Source organism: Euphorbia lathyris, chromosome 2 (assembly GCF_963576675.1).
Source record: "Euphorbia lathyris chromosome 2, ddEupLath1.1, whole genome shotgun sequence".
Classification (NCBI taxonomy): Eukaryota; Viridiplantae; Streptophyta; class Magnoliopsida; order Malpighiales; family Euphorbiaceae; genus Euphorbia; species Euphorbia lathyris.
In genome coordinates, this window is record NC_088911.1 from 22,729,773 (window position 1) to 22,746,122 (window position 16,350).

Genomic DNA, 16,350 nt, shown 5'->3' on the forward strand with positions numbered 1-16,350 from the left:
CTAATTTTCACAAGGTTTGTGAATTTTTCGTTCTAAAATAACAAGGTTACGTAAATTATGTCCAACATTACGTAATTTATGTCAAAAAATTAAAGATTTACGTAAAATTCATAGGTTTTACGTAAAACTCTATTTTCACAACGTTTGTTGATTTTTTTTCTCCTACAATAAAAAAAGGTTACGTAAAGTTAGTCAAACTATACGTAAATTATATCTAAAAATAAAAGATTTATGTAAAGTTTAACGATTTTACATAAAACTCTAATTTTCACAAGGTTTGTCGATTTTTTCTCATAAAATAACAAGGTTACGTAAATTACGTCCTACTTTACGTAATTTATGTCAAAAAATAAAAGATTTACGTAAAATTCATAGGTTTTACGTAAAACTCTATTTTCACAAAGTTTGTTAATTTTTTTCTCCTAAAATAAAAAGGTTACGTAAATTTAGTCAAACTATACGTAAATTATATCTAAAAATAAAAGATTTACGTAAAGTTCAAAGTTTTTACGTAAAACTCTAATTTTCACAAGGTTTGTGGATTTTTTCTCCTAAAATAACAAGGTTACGTAAATTTAGTCAAATGTTACGTAAATTATGCCTAAAAATAAAAGATTTACGTAAAATTAATAGGTTTTACGTAAAACTCTATTTTCACAAGGTTTGTGGATTTTTTTCTTCTAAAATAACAAAGTTAAAGTAAATTTAGTCAAACTTTACCTAAATTATATCTAAAAATAAAAAAATTTACGTAAAGTTTAAATATTTTACATAAAACTCTATTTTTCACAAGGTTTCTGGATTTTATCTCCTAAAGTAACAAGATTACGTAAATTTAGTCCCACTTTACGTAACTTATATCTAAAAATAAAAAAATGTATATAAAGTTTAAAGGTTTTACGTAAGACCCTATTTTCAACAAAGTTTGTGGATTTTAACTCTTAAAATAACAAGGTTATGTAAATTTAAACCAATTTTATGTAAATTATGTCTAAAAATAAAATATTTACGTAAAGTTCCTAGGTTTTACGTAAAACTCTATTTTTCATAAGGTTTATAAATTTTTATCCCAAATAAGAAGCACTACAAAAAAAAGTCCTTTACTGACAGAATTTTTCTGCTTTAGCGATGGTTAAAACCGTCGCTACAAATATTAGCGACGCTTTTTGAAACCGTCGCAAATGTGTTGTTAATGCTGCCGTTGCTACTGGTACCGACGGTTTTCTTAGGGCGGTGGGGTAGGTTTTTTAATAGCGACACTTCTCTACCGGCCTCTACAACAGGTTTACACACTAACAAGAATACATTTACCTACGGAAAATCTGTCGGTAAACCGTTTTATTCCGTCGTAAAGTCGCTCAAGTAAAGTCGCTCAAATATGTATACCGTTATTAAGCAGAATATTTTCTTTCGGTAAATTTCTAATTAGTATTGCAATTTCACTTATTTTGCAGCAAGAAGAAGATAAAAGCTACATCATTTCATTCAAAAAAAAAATATCACTACAATTAACCTCATCTTGGCACTAATGTTGTCATAATTAAAACTAAAATTAACAAAATCCAAAAAAACATAATGTGACTAAAGTTTTGATGATATGTTCAAAACTATCAACATAATCATGAATCAACCTTATATTGTTTGTTTACCACGAGTAAATTTCTACCAAGTTCCTGAAACAACTAGAAAACTTTGCATCTTTACTTGCTCCATCTATATGACTCCCTCGACCACTCCATTTGCCTCCAGCAATTGTTCAATATCTTCAGTCCAAACTTTAGTTTCCGACCCCTAAAAGAAGATCATCAATATCTGCGGTCCAAACTTTAGTTTCCAGAGTATCCTTTAGGGGATCCAACATCCAGCTTGGTCTGCTACCTGCAGTTCAACGTAATTTTATTAAAACAATTATAAATTTTATATGATTTATTTTGTTCATCATTTAACAAAAATTGCACCATTTTAGACGTTAGGAGTAAAATTGCTCATAACTATAAATGTTAGGTAATTTTTGCACCTTATCTCTTTATTTATTGTAGCAACCACTAGTAAATACTTACAGCATCCTTAAATGGAGGAATTGGACAATTTTTTAAAGCCAGTAGACAAGACAATACAAGTTGATTATATTTGAGCTTAAACGAAATTAAATGTGAAGTGAGATGTGTGGACCTAGGCTTCAATTATTGCACTAAAAATAATTATAGTTGTTCAAATTTGATAAAGAGAAACAGCAGGATGCTAATTATAGGGATGAACTCTTAAGTGGGTTCTGGATATTTCTAAGAGCATGGCTTTTGGGCGTGGACATCATGGGAAAGTATATAGAACAGCATGAGCCAATCAAAGTTAAATCCCATGTTGAACTCGAGCTCGAGCTCCATTACTTTCTGACAACCCGAGTATGAGTTCGACTTCACTCCACCCATTAAATAATATTTCATGAGAGACTTTAAAATCCTATATATCTAAATTTTATATAGAACAAATACTAATTAACTTAGTTAGAATAATGAGAGCGATTTAAAGTTAATTATCCTAATGCACTTAATTACAGCATAGCCAAGATCTGAATATATAAAACACCACCACCAGGATACTATTATTAGAGTTTGAATCACTGATTATCATTGATGTGTAATTCTGTATAAATACAATGTAGAGTTCACGTTGTAGTGAATGACTAACTTATAAGAATAATAGGCTAACTAACTAGATACAGTGTGATCTATAACTGAAACAATATAATCTTGATAATATCTAATATCTAATAGATACAACAATCCATCTACTATTCACAATTCCTTTGGTGGATTCCATGACGAAAATCGATTTTAATTTGACAGACAGAGGCAGAGATTCTATTACATAAACAGCAGCAGCAGATCAAATTATATTCAACTAGATAATCTATCTACTATGCAGGGAGGGACTCAGGTGATTATGATGAAAAGAGCTGTAATTAGAGATTTAAATTAGGAACTGATTAACATAAACACCACCAACAGGATACAATAATCCCTCTACTGTTCACTGTGCTTTTGGGGTATTCCATATGTATATCTATAGGTCCTCCAGTGGAAAAATTGAATTTTAGTTTGACATGAAGAAGCAGAGATTCAGATAATTATGATAAAAAAGAGCTAGAGATGTAAGTAAGGATTGAAATTAGGAACTGATTAACAGAAATAAAATAAACTAAGAATCCCTCTACTCTTCACTATGATTTTTGGGGATTCCGTATAAAGATCCTCCAGTGGAAAAATTGAATTTTAATTTGACACGAAAAAACAGAGATATAGTTAATTATGATGAAAAGAGGTAGAGATGTAAGTAGGGATTAAAATTAGGAAGTGAAGTAAGTAGAATAAGAAGAATAGCAGAGAAGAGCGGAATCAATAGCAACTGAAATCAGAATCAACAAAGGAATAACTTACGAATCAGAATGAACTTTGAAGCATAATCGAATCAATATTATATAAACAGCAGCAGGAGAAATTACATTCTTCCAGCTACCATGATCTATCAAATGTTATCTCTTTTTCTAGATTTGGTCCCATTAATTCCTTGTAATTTCCTGGTTTAGATCCCTTTTGTGAGCATATATTTTTTGCTATTTTTTGTTTGAATTGATTTTCCTTTGAAATATTTTCAGTTAAATATTGACAGTTTTTCTATTTACAAGATCCAATCTAGTCACTAAACTAACTCAAACTAGATCTCCATGCTTGGGAACCTCAACATATTACAGTTCAAACTAAGCTACTCCTGAAATTGTTGCCCTTTTAAAATGTTAAGACTTGTTTCTTCTTCTTACTTCCATAACTTTAACCATAGCACGAATTTCACAGGTAATGGTCCAAAAAATTAATGATTTGAAAATGCTGACGTAACTAAAATGGTTATTGAAAGTGGAAGACCGTGCACAATGCTCTACAATCATAAGTAATATAATAGCTTCATAATAACTAGGGATAAGGTGCAAAAATACCCGAGCAATATTATCCTTAACGTTAGAAACGGTACAATTAAGGGTCCAAGGTTAGCCACTTGTTCCAATTTTAGACATACCTAACAGATTTACTAACACTGTTATGTTCTCATCCCCTAATCTATGCTGCTGTTATATCTGATGAATTTTTTATCAAAATCAGTTTTTATCCTTGTTAGATTTTGATTTAATATTATTTCTCATTTCTTCCCCCATTAATGTGGTTAAATTCTTTCCTCATTTCATTTCATCTCTTCTATTCCTATTCTTCTTGGACGGCTGCTGCTGCTTTTTGTTTTCTGAACTGCTGCTCGCTGCTTCTTTTTTTCTGAACTGCTGCTCGCCGAAGCATAACAACACCATATATGCGGAGCATTCAGCAGAGGAGGAGCATAAACCATTTCATTTTGGTAACTATAAACCATTTCGAGAACAGTTTTTGAATCTTCATTCCCTTCTCTTCCCTCTGGAGGAACCGACTCGAAGCATCAAAAAAACGAAATTGATGTTTCTAAAATTGCAGACATACATGATTTAAACTCTAGGGGAACAAAACGTTTAACAGTGTTAGTGGAACCATTAGTGATGTCTAAAATTGAACCAATTTGACAACTTTAAACCTTTAATTGTACCATTTTTAATGTTAAGGATAATATTGCTCTTAGTTGATAACGTTAAGGATATTTTTGCACCTTATCCCTAATAACTATTTCATGTGCTTCCTTTTTATACAGTTCTTAAAGGTAGATCACTATTCGAACTGTTATAAGTGTTTTGGAGGTTCAAAATGGTTATTTTTTTAGAGTCTCTTGGCTGCCTCAAGGATTCTATTTATCTCATTCACATAGGATTAATCTAAGGTATGTAGCAATATCTTGAAGTAGTAAACAATTTTAATTGTTAATGTTTCCATTATTGATGGTAGTTTTCCTTCAAGTTTTCATATCGGATTTACAAACATGCTTAATTTAAGAAAATGCAAACCTCATTAGTTTAAGCAATACACCTTAAATCAAGCAACATAATTTTGAATTTAACCATAAAATCAAAGAAAAACAAGGAAAAGCATAATAAGGCGAGCTTACTTGAAGAAGGCAAAACTTCAATTCAATCTGGGCCAAGCAAGCATAGGGTATAGAAGAAAAACCTGCAACCTGCAACACAATTGGATAAGGAGATTGTGAGAAATTGACAACATCAAATATGGACATAAGTCTGCTTGATATATACGGGAAGAAAGGGTTGCAGCCTGCAACTCAATTTGATGAGCGGATTGGGAAAAAGGCTGCAATTCAATTTGACTATGGATTGGGAAGAAATCTCCAAAACTGGAAAAAGAAATAAGAAAGTAGTAGTATGAGTATATTGTAATTACCTTTCTCTTCTCTTTCAAGCATTCCCAGAAACGTCGTCGAGTATGAGCAAGTCGATTGGAAAAGTTGGGTAGGAAGAAGAGAAATAATTCTAGGAAACAAAAAGAGCAGAGGCATCACTTTTCTTAGTAGAATGGAATGTTCTGTCAATTTGCGTTCCACAAGAGGCGATTAACAAGATCTTGAAGCTCTAGCCAGGACTCTTTTTTCAGTGTAAGCCGTGGACAATGGAAGAAACACGAGAGTATAAGAAACAAGGAGTGAGTAGAAGACCGGAAGAACCAATTCACCGGTTAAAATAATTAATTATCTATTAATATAATTGAATGGTAGAGATTATTAATCATTATAATCAATGGTGATTTAAACAAAGTAAGGTTTACTTTGTTTTCCAACAAAGTAGCCATAGCTTTCACCATTGATCTATAAAATAATGGGTAAATAATTATAAAATCCCGTGTTTTTACCTAATATACTATTGAATCTCGATGTTTTTAAAAATAATTATATAGTTCCCCAGTTTTTGTTTTTGTTAACTCCTTAGGCGTTGTTTGGATGAGGATATTTTAAAGTAAAGTAAGATAGGGTAAGGCAAGTGAAGTGAATGAAATAATTTGTTATGTTTGGATAGAAGGTAAGGTAAGTGATGATTTAATAATGTAATTGTGTTTGGTTTGATGGTAAGATAAAGTAAGGTAAGGTAAGTTATATATAAAAATTACTTTTATATCCAAACAATGTCTTACTTTAAAATAAACTATAGAGGGTAATTTTGGAAAAGAAAAATCTGTCACCTCCTTACCCTCCAATTTGGAGTGTAAAGAAAATCACCCAAATTTCACCTCACCTACCATCACTTACTATTACATTAAATTACACCTCAAAACAAACAAGATTAGCTACCCTTACTTACTTTAAAATACCTCCATCCAAACAAGCTCTTAATTCTTATGCTTGGATCAATGGTTAAACTATACTAAATAAATTTTAAAATACTAAAATTATCCTTTACTTTATGTTTTAATAATAAAACATCTATTTTTCTTTTTTTTTTTTCTTTTTTTTCCTACCTAATCACAATCTCTCCAATATAAAGTAATTGATTTATTAATTTTTATACAAATATAGAATTTTAATTTAATAACGTAAAATCTATTGACTAAAAAATAAATGAAAAATATTTCAAAAATTATTAAAATAAGAGTAAGACTAACATTGTAAAAAAAATTACAATTCTAATAAATTTTACGAATGAAGAAAAAATATATGATTTTTTAAAAAATTAAAAAAAAATTATAATAATATTTAATGTTAGTTTAAAATCTTCATAAAAAAAGATATTATATCAAAAAATAATTACAATTTAAGAAAATTATGAAACTGAATACTGATGGTTTCTGCCTCAGTAACGGTAAGATTGCGGCTGGAGGTGTGCTTAGAGATGCAGGGGGCGCCTGGCTTTCTGGGTTCTCCCAGAATTTAGGGTTGGGTTCTTCCTTTTCTGCGGAGCTCTGGGCTATTCTTACTGGAATCAATCTTGCTAAAAGGCTGGGTGTTAAGAGGCTCTCTGTGGAGTCTGATAATTTGGAAGCAATCAAAATGATTTCTGAGAATCATTCTATGGGTCTTAACAGTCGCAACCTCATCAAAGCTATTAAAAGGCTTTGCTCCTCCTTTGAGTTCATAGAGTTCAGACACATTTTTAGAGAGCAGAATCGTGTTGCTGATCGCTTGGCGGCGGCGGGCCATGAAGGGACGTTAGGCATTACTACCCTTCCTGTTTCCCCTAGTTTCATCTCTCCTCTTCTCTTAGAAGATAGAATTGGGGTTAGCTTCCCTAGGCTAATTCCTGGGTAGTTTGTTGTTGTTCGTTTTTCTTTTCCTTTTCTACAAAAAAAAAAGTACATTTTTTTAAGTATATTAATTTCGGTGTATATGTAGTTCAAAAACTTCATTAAAACTAATTAAATTAAATTTGAAACTAAAAGATTAATTTTTTTTATGTAACTAGGGGCAATTTTGGACTTTCATTTACAAAAACAGATGGAAGGACTAAAGAATTGATTACGATAAAACTTAAGGACCTTATAATAACATGATGGACTTACTAACGTGTTAAGTAAAAACATAAGGACCTTATAATTATTTACCCTAAAATAATTGGGTGTGTTGTGAGAGTCAACGTGTCAATCCGTTTAAAAACAAGATGAAAAAGAGTCTTTGCCCATAAACCCGTTTTGATGCCTAAGAGATGTATTGAGGCCAGGTTTTAGCCAGGACAAAACTCCATGGACGCCTCGACTTTTCTCTAAGTCTCGAGCAGTCAACTTCTACTAAAGGGGTCTATTTTCTTGTAGCATCCCGTCAATACGTCTGTCGGTATTCCGTCCCGGAAGATCTCTCTATGGTTAAACCTCACCCTAGAATGGACGTGTACTATGGGCTCTCGCTGGCCCCACAATGTCCATAGAGTTCCACTATATAGAGACATCTGCCTCCTTTCACGAATGACGAATGCCCGACTCTCCTGTCCCTAGTGGATGATGGTGGATCGCTTAAGCCAGTACCGACTACTGACCCAGGGGGTGGCGGAGATCCAACGCCAGGGTAGTCCCTATCCCCTATAGTGTTGCTTATACCAACTCGTCCTCTACCATCTGCGTATGTTGATATGTTCCATTCGCCACTCGACGTCGAAACCTTCTCGTAGTTTTGTCAATGCTTGGGGTTGAGTTTGCCTATGATCAAACTCCCCCCTTACACTTTGATGCCTAAGAGATGTATTATGTTATGGGATTTTGAGGTTTAGATGTGGTAATTTTTTGCGATTTTAGGGCTATAATGAAGAATTAAAGCAAAAAGATTTCAGTAGAAAAACAGAAAGGTGAAACAAGAAACTTATAAAAATGGTTGGGCAAATGATGAAACAAACTGTGAGATAAAAAAAAACTTCACTTCTTCAAAGATATAAAGGTTGAGGAAGATGAATTTTAAGGGATGGAGGCTCCGCAATTATTATATACCTTAAATCTTCTCAAAAAATGAGTGGAAGTAATAATTACACCTACCAAAACGACGGGAGTCGAGCAAGTTAAAGGAAACATCAGCAGAAAGGAGTGGGCTTCCAAGGAAGTTAAATGGGCCCATCTTTGCATAAATAAAGTAGACAAAGCCCTAAAAAGCTTTAATATAGTCAGAGGGACAGCGGATATCCTATATAATTAGGAAGTGGTCTTGGATATATGTACCAATGACAAGGTCAGGAATAAAGCATAACTAACTGGATATATGGACCAATATCAATGCCCGACTCCAAAGATACACGTCTAATCTAATACTACGTTGTAAAATATGAAAAAAGAAAAGGAGAATGAAGCATTAGTCAATTAACCACTCACACGTGGAAAGGTCACTCAATGACAGGTACGTCACAAAGGTTCGTAATCATACACTCAAACCCTCTACTTTCAAGTCTCTTTACTTTTTCTAACTATTCCAGTAACTTAAGTATCAGAGTAGAGACACTAGACTCCGGTCCCTCTGGCCCTTTGTTCATTCCGTCTAAGTATTCTGAGTTCAGCCTGATTGTAGCATTATGTAGATTGACAGATATCACTTATAATACATATCTGTATTGATTCCTAGATCATTAGGTTATTAACCACATCAACAACTAATATATGTTATATATTAATCATAACTCTTACCTATCAAACATTAAATAACATGAGTGATTTATCCAATTATTAAATGATAACTTAAGTCAATTAACTCATTATTCGTGAAGATATTTTTTTAGATAAATCAAGTGTTGTCGAGGTGTTCGAGTTTGAGTGCTCAACAACCCAAAAATCCCAGATAACTTGGATTGATTTATAATTACGGTACATAACGATTTACTAGAGTTACTTGATTATCTTGATTATTTTATTATCTTGATTTGCTTTAATAATATCTATAACGATTAATATTTGTGACTGTAGACTGTGTACATCCCTTCCGTTGAGCTATAAAAACAGAATGGACACTAATCCTAAAAATTATATATACATTCAAAATATACAAGACTTCGGATTCCTTTTCAACTCTTTAGTGCTATTTGGATTACATAAACTTTTTATTCTAATATTTCAATTCGAAAATAAAAGTTCAAGCAAATTTAAAGGATTGGTGAAAGAAGAAATACGTAAAGTAAAGGCACGTATACCATATTTTCTTCAAAATACCAAAAGAGAGATACAATAATTATATAAGGAGTCTTTTTATCCATAGTCATCAAAAATGTTAAAACATTATTTTAATTTTGCATTTTAATATAAAATTATGTTAAGGGAGGAGTCAGATGAGTCTGACTCGTGGATTGCAAAACAGAGTATCACTAAAACAGGACCTCTGAACCTCACCTTCCTAATGCGTAACTTGGGAGTATCAGGAGGAGGAAGTAGTGAAATAACAGAGATTGTTGAAGAAGAGGAGACGGGTGATATTGAGGTAGGGCCGGAGATTAGAAAACGCAGAAGAGCGGATGAAGAACCAATGAAGGCTCAGAAGGGGGTAAGTGCAATGAATTGCGATTCCATGGCTGAAGGGGAGGGAAAGAAATATGAAGGTTTTCAGAATGGTTCAAACTCAGCAGTACAAAAAAACGTATTCCAGGCAGGCCCGGAGAAAGGGGCATGCCCATCATCATGAAAATTCTAAGTTGGAACTGCCGTGGCTTGGGAAGTGCCAGGGCAGTTCCTGTTTTGTGTGAACTTATGAGAGTTCATGCACCGGATATCATCTTCCTGTTTGAAACATTGGTCAGTAAGACGCATGTGGAGTTTCTAAAAAATAAAATAAAGTTTGATAGTTGTTTTAATGTTGACTGTATCGGACATAGTGGAGGATCATGTGTCTTTTGGAGAGAAGCTCATATATGCTCTTTATTATCCTATTCTAACAACCATATTGATATTGAGGTGATGGATCAGATCAAAGGGAATTGGAGGATTACTGGTTTTTACGGGCTTCCGGAAAGGAATAGACGAAGGGAATCGTGGGAGCTTATCCGTTCAACTGCAAACGCTTCAACTCTTCCATGGGCAATTGGGCGACTTCAACGACTTATTATCGCCAACCGAAAAACAAGGTATTCATGATCACCCAAACTGGTGCATAAGAGGCTTTAGAGAAGTTATTAACGATTGTGGTCTTTTTGAACTACCAATGATGGGTTACCAGTTTACATGGATTAGACACAGAGGTAAAGAGAATGAAGTTAAGGAAAAATTGGACCGGGCTTTTTCTAACTCTAATTGGCATCAGTTGTTTCCGCAAGCAATTTCAGTTAATACGATGGCTCCCTTGTCAGATCACAGTCTGATATTAATCCGAACTGATCAGGAGAGTTCTACTCGTCCCTCGAGAAGATTTGCGTTTGAAAATAAGTGGTTCAGAGAAGAGGCTTTGAAGGAAAAAGTGGAGGAAGGCTGGAATGATTCTCGATTCCTGCCTTTGGCTGATAGATTAACGAAGATCGCACACACATTGGAGGTTTGGGGTAAGGAGCTGATTAGAATTGAAAGGGAGGAGATAAAATCTTGTTCGAATAGGTTGGAACAGCTACGAGCAGCAAGTTCGGAAGGGGAATTGGCGGAGTTCGAACTGGTCAGACGTAAATTGATTGATGGCTTACTTAAAGCTGAGGATCATTGGAAGCAAAGAGCCAAAGTTCAATGGCTAAAGGAAGGAGATTTGTTAGGCATGAAATTGACTAAGTTTAACAGATAATTTATAAGGGAATTCGGGTATTTTTATATCATTTTGTAAGGATTAAGGGCTAATTAATGTCCTTGTGCAGATAAGCAAAGAAAAATGCTAAACTCGCTGGAAACAGCTTGTTTCGCTAATGCCAATGAGGAGTGGAGCCTTACTTGTTTCCAGCGGTTAAACGCCGGATTATCCAATGACGGACAGCGACAGATCGTTGGTGGCAGTGAAAGGAAAGCGGCAGGACAGCAGGTGAAAGTGTGTGGCGATGGGATTGCCCAAAGAAGCAAGATGATTTGAAGTCTCGCCCCCTTGAGTGTTCAAGGGTTAATCTAAAAGTTAATCATTTTATTTTATTTTAATTGTAGTAAGTAGTTGACTTTGTTTGAAAAAGGGTACGAAAGTTGTACCGATTTTGAGTAGTCTCTGTCTTTTCCCTTTAAATAGGAAAAGCAGAGAAGGTTTAGGGATCGGAAATATTTTCTAAAGCAGAGAAGGTTTAGGGATCGGAAATATTTTCTTAGTTTTAGTTTTTTTAGACAAGTAGAATAGAAGGAAGAAGAGAGCTCTCATGGAGTCTCAAGCTGTAACAAGAATCCTCTTCTGCTCACTGCTCGATATGAGTGAGTAGACATTTTGAACGGGCACGGCCTGGCCGGCCCGGTGATGTAAGTTTTACAACGTTTTTATGAATATTTAGTATTTTGCCAATGTTGTGGTCAATGAGGATTTAACTTTCTTGCGTAAGCATGTATGTATGTGTTAGATGAATGTTAGGACACTGCTTTCATCTTCACCAATATCTCTATTGATCTCCCAACTTCGAAGCTGACAAGTTAGAAGGTTGTGTCGATGGTTTTCTCATCTAGAAATGCAGTTTTGTTCTTAATGCTAGAAAGAACGTATCTTTAGGACGCTAAAGATGTTAGTAAATCTTAGGAGTTTGAGAACACACGACAGTTGACTCAAAATCACTTCAAAACTGATACTTTGGCTTCGTTGGCATTATCTTTTATTCATGGAATGTTGTAAGATGTAGCACACCGTGTTCGGTTATGTCGAGCCTGTTCTATTCCTTAAAATCTTTGAAAAGTAACCTTATTTCCTTGCTTTATCATTCTGCCTGAGTCATTAAACAACCAATATCAAACAATCAACCATAAAGGAAGACACTGTTGTAACACACACTGTTTAGCAACGATTTCCGATATTTATTTGAATCACAATCCCTGTGGAGACGATACTCACTTATCACTTTATTACTTGTATCTAGTGCACTTGCTAGAGTCTCATTTGAGGACACCAAGTTTTTGGCACCGCTGCCAGGGATTGAGAGCAACAAATTTATAGCTGAAATTTCTGTAAAACAGGGTGTTTTTAATCTGTGTGTTAAGGCGTGCAGGAACAAAAAGGTCATTTTTCCGTTTATGTGTAGAGCTGCACCTCCTGTTTTTCCTATCGATCTCGAATTGAGATGAAACAGAGCGGGAGCTCGACGTGCTAGACAAAGAGAAAGGCAAAGAGAGAGAAGAATGGCTGGAAGGGAAGGACCAGAACAACCAGTTCCACCAAACCAAGAAGAGGAAGGAGAAAATAATAACCCTCCTGTTATGAGAATCAGAGACTACTCTAGGCCAACTACCGAGGGACACTCATCGTGTATCGTATTGCCCAACGAGGGAAACAACATGTTCGAAGTAAAGGGGTCCATGATACAAATGATCCAAGCCTCGGTGCAATTTAATGGGTTTCAATCTGAAGATCCTAATGGGCATCTTCAAGAATTCATCATCTTGTGCAACACATTCAGGTCGAACAGAGGTGTCTCTGATGACATGATAAGATTAAAGTTGTTCCCTTTTTCACTAAGGGATAAAGCAAAAACATGGCTGTGAAATTTACAGCCTGGAACGATCATGAGTTGGGAAGAGATGGCAAGAGCTTTTCTGATGAAGTATTTTCCGCCTCGACAAGCCATCAAGCTACGAAATGAAGTGTCACGCTTCATATAGGACGAAGATGAGTCGTTGGCAGAAGCATGGGAAAGATACAAAGAGCTGCTCAGAAGGGTGCCAAATCATGGTATCCCTATGTGGATGCAAATGTAGAATTTTTACAATGGCGCGACCAACGTTTACAAAATCCAGATCGAATCTATCACGAATGGTAACCCAGAAGATCTAGAGCCACAAGCTTTATATGACCTAATAGAGAACGTGGTCAGCACGAGTTACAACTGGCATTCGTCAAGAAGTGAAGGAAAAAGGACAGGAAACGAGGATGTCGTGTCAAAACTAACAAGCCAAGTAGAACAGCTTACTCGGCAGCTGGGAAAGATAAATGTCTCGTCCATTCACAATTAACCGCCATTTAGTGAACCACCATTCAATGAAAGTTGTGGTTTTTGCGGAGGAGCTCATTTCAATATCAACTGTCCTGGAGTTAAGCAAGGAAAAGGCACACGGGCTGAATGCGACTACGCATGGTACAATCAGAGGAATCAGCCCAACCGTTATTCCAACACCTACAACTCGGAAACCAGGAACCATCCAAATTTTGGATGGACAGGCCAACCAGACCAGCAAGGACCACCCCAGTATCAAGATCAGCCGAGGTATCAACAACAGCAGGGAGGACATTACCAAAGACAACCTCAGCAGCATTATAAGCAACATGTGCCACAAAAGGAAGAAGTCGAACCAGATATGAAAACAATGATGATGCAGTTCATGAAACAGACACAGGCATCGATCAAGAATCTGGAAACACAAGTCCACCAGATCGCCGCGTCCACATCAAAAGGAAAGGGGATAATGCCGAGCAATACTGAGCCAAATCCTAAAGGCGACGTCATGGCAATCACCTTGAGGTCTGGTAAGGAAACTCAACCAGTTGTTTTATCTAACAAGGATGCTGAGCGTGCAGGAACATCCAAAGAGGCTGAAGGGGAACTGGAACAAGCTGTTCCTGGTAATGAAGAAACGAGGAAGGCTAACCAAGCAAGTAAGCCAGATCAAGAGAAGGAAAGAGCATGTAAACCACCACAGCCGTATGACCCACCGGTGCCATATCCAACGCGGCTAATCAACAAGAAGTTGGAGGAGCAGAATTCTAGAGTGTTAGACACTTTGAGGAAATTGCATATCAACATACCTTTTGTGGAAGCACTGGCACAGATGCCAACATACGCAAAGTTCCTCAAAGATATCCTATCGAACAAGAAGAAACTGGAGAACATTTCCATGATACAACTCAACAGAGACTGTTCGTCCATACTCCAAAACAAGCAGCAGCTTCCAAAGAAGCTAAAAGATCCAGGGAGTTTTTCGATTCCTTGTTCAATTGGAAAGCTGACTATTGAAAATGCACTTTGCGACCTAGGAGCTAGCATAAACCTAATGCCATATTCTGTATATGCACAACTCGGGTTAGGAGAACCACAACCCACTTGTATGTCTATTCAATTAGCTGATTGTTCTGTATGCTATCCTAAGGGAATAGTAGAAGACGTGTTAGTCCAAGTAGGGAAATTCATTTTGCCCGTTGATTTTATTATAATGGACATTGATGAAGATTTGCATGTCCCTATTATCCTAGGTAGACCATTTCTAGCGACAGGAAAAGCATTGATAGATGTAGGAGAGGGAAATTTATTCTTAAGGATAAATGGTGAGGAAGTCATATTTAAAATGAATGAAGCAATGAGGCATGCGAATAATAATGATGACACTTGCTGTTTCTTAGATGATTTTCAGAGTCTTACTACTTTGCAGGAACAGGACACATTAGAAACTTTATTGGGGAGAGAGGTGAACATATGCGAAGGAACAGGCTGTTCCATTGAAAGCAACTTTCCGACACCTCCGTTAGACCCTGCTATTCCAACTCATCAAGAACCACCAGAGGTACCAACTGTGCCTGTGTCTAAGCCAGAATTGAAGTCGTTGCCTGAACATCTCGAGTACGCTTTCCTTGAACCACCCAGCGGAAGTCCTGTCATCATATCATCAAAATTAACTCATGACCAAAAGGCGCAACTAATGGCGGTCTTGCGAAGAAACAAGGCTGCAATCGCATGGAAAATTGATGACATAAAAGGAATTAGCCCTGTAGTCTGTGTTCATAGAATCTTGATGGAAAAGGACCACAGACCAACTGTTCAGCCGCAGCGAAGGCTCAATCCCCACATGAAGGAGGTTGTGAGAAAGGAGGTGATCAAGCTTCTCGATGCTGGTATTATCTACCCAATATCTGATAGTGTGTGGACAAGCCCTATCCACGTTGTGCCAAAGAAAGGAGGAACAACCGTAGTCCTAAATGAAAAGGACGAGCTAGTACCCACAAGAACAATAACAGGGTGGAGAGTTTGCGTCGACTACAAAAAGCTTAATTAAGCCACAATGAAGGACCATTTCCCCTTACCCTTCATTGACCAGATGTTAGAAAGACTAGCGGGCTACGCATTCTATTGTTTTCTTGATGGGTATTCATGATATAACCAAATCGCAATTCATTGCGAGGACCAAGAGAAAACCACGTTCACATGTCCGTATGGGACTTATGCTTACAGAAGGATGCCTTTCGGACTGTGCAATGCTCCTGCCACTTTTCAGAGATGTATGATGTCGATTTTTCATGACATGGTGGAGCGGACTGTGGAAATATTTATGGATGACTTCTCGGTCTATGGAAGTTCATTTGATAGCTGTCTAAACAACCTTGAAGCGGTGCTCGCGCGGTGCAAGGAGACTAACTTAGTCTTGAATTGGGAAAAGTGCCATTTCATGGTCACTAGAGGAATTGTGCTAGGGCATAAAATTTTTGAGAAAGGAATGGAAGTGGACAAGGCAAAAGTGGAAGTAATCGAGAAACTGGCTGTGCCTGCGAACGTCAAAGATGTGAGAAGTTTTTTGGGGCACGCAGGGTTTTATCACCGGTTTATAAAAGATTTTTCAAAGATTGCACTCCCATTGTCAGCCCTACTCCATAAGGAAGCCGAGTTCTCTTTCAATGCAGACTGTTTGAAGGCCTTTGAGCTCTTAAAGACTAAGCTGATCAACTCACCTATACTAGCAGGACCAGATTGGGAGCAACCTTTTGAAATAATGTGCGACGCAAGCGACACTTGTGTGGGAGCTGTATGGGTCCCTGATAAGGTTGCAAGTATAATTCCAAGGGGGGGTTAGGAACTATTTAAACTTTTTCTCAATTAGGGCAGACTTCTTTTTCTAAGGA

The 16,350-nt window shown here is 36.2% G+C and overlaps 1 long non-coding RNA gene across 1 annotated transcript; it reads right to left on the bottom strand.

Annotated features, from left to right (window-relative positions):
• Positions 1-1,470: 1,470 nt before the first annotated feature.
• On the bottom strand, positions 1,471-5,603 carry LOC136220530 (uncharacterized). The gene is made up of 3 exons (XR_010684555.1): positions 5,367-5,603; positions 5,077-5,145; positions 1,471-1,878 (listed from the first exon to the last, which is right to left on the bottom strand). It is a non-coding gene; the product is annotated as an uncharacterized lncRNA (long non-coding RNA).
• Between the last annotated feature and the right edge of the window lie 10,747 nt (positions 5,604-16,350).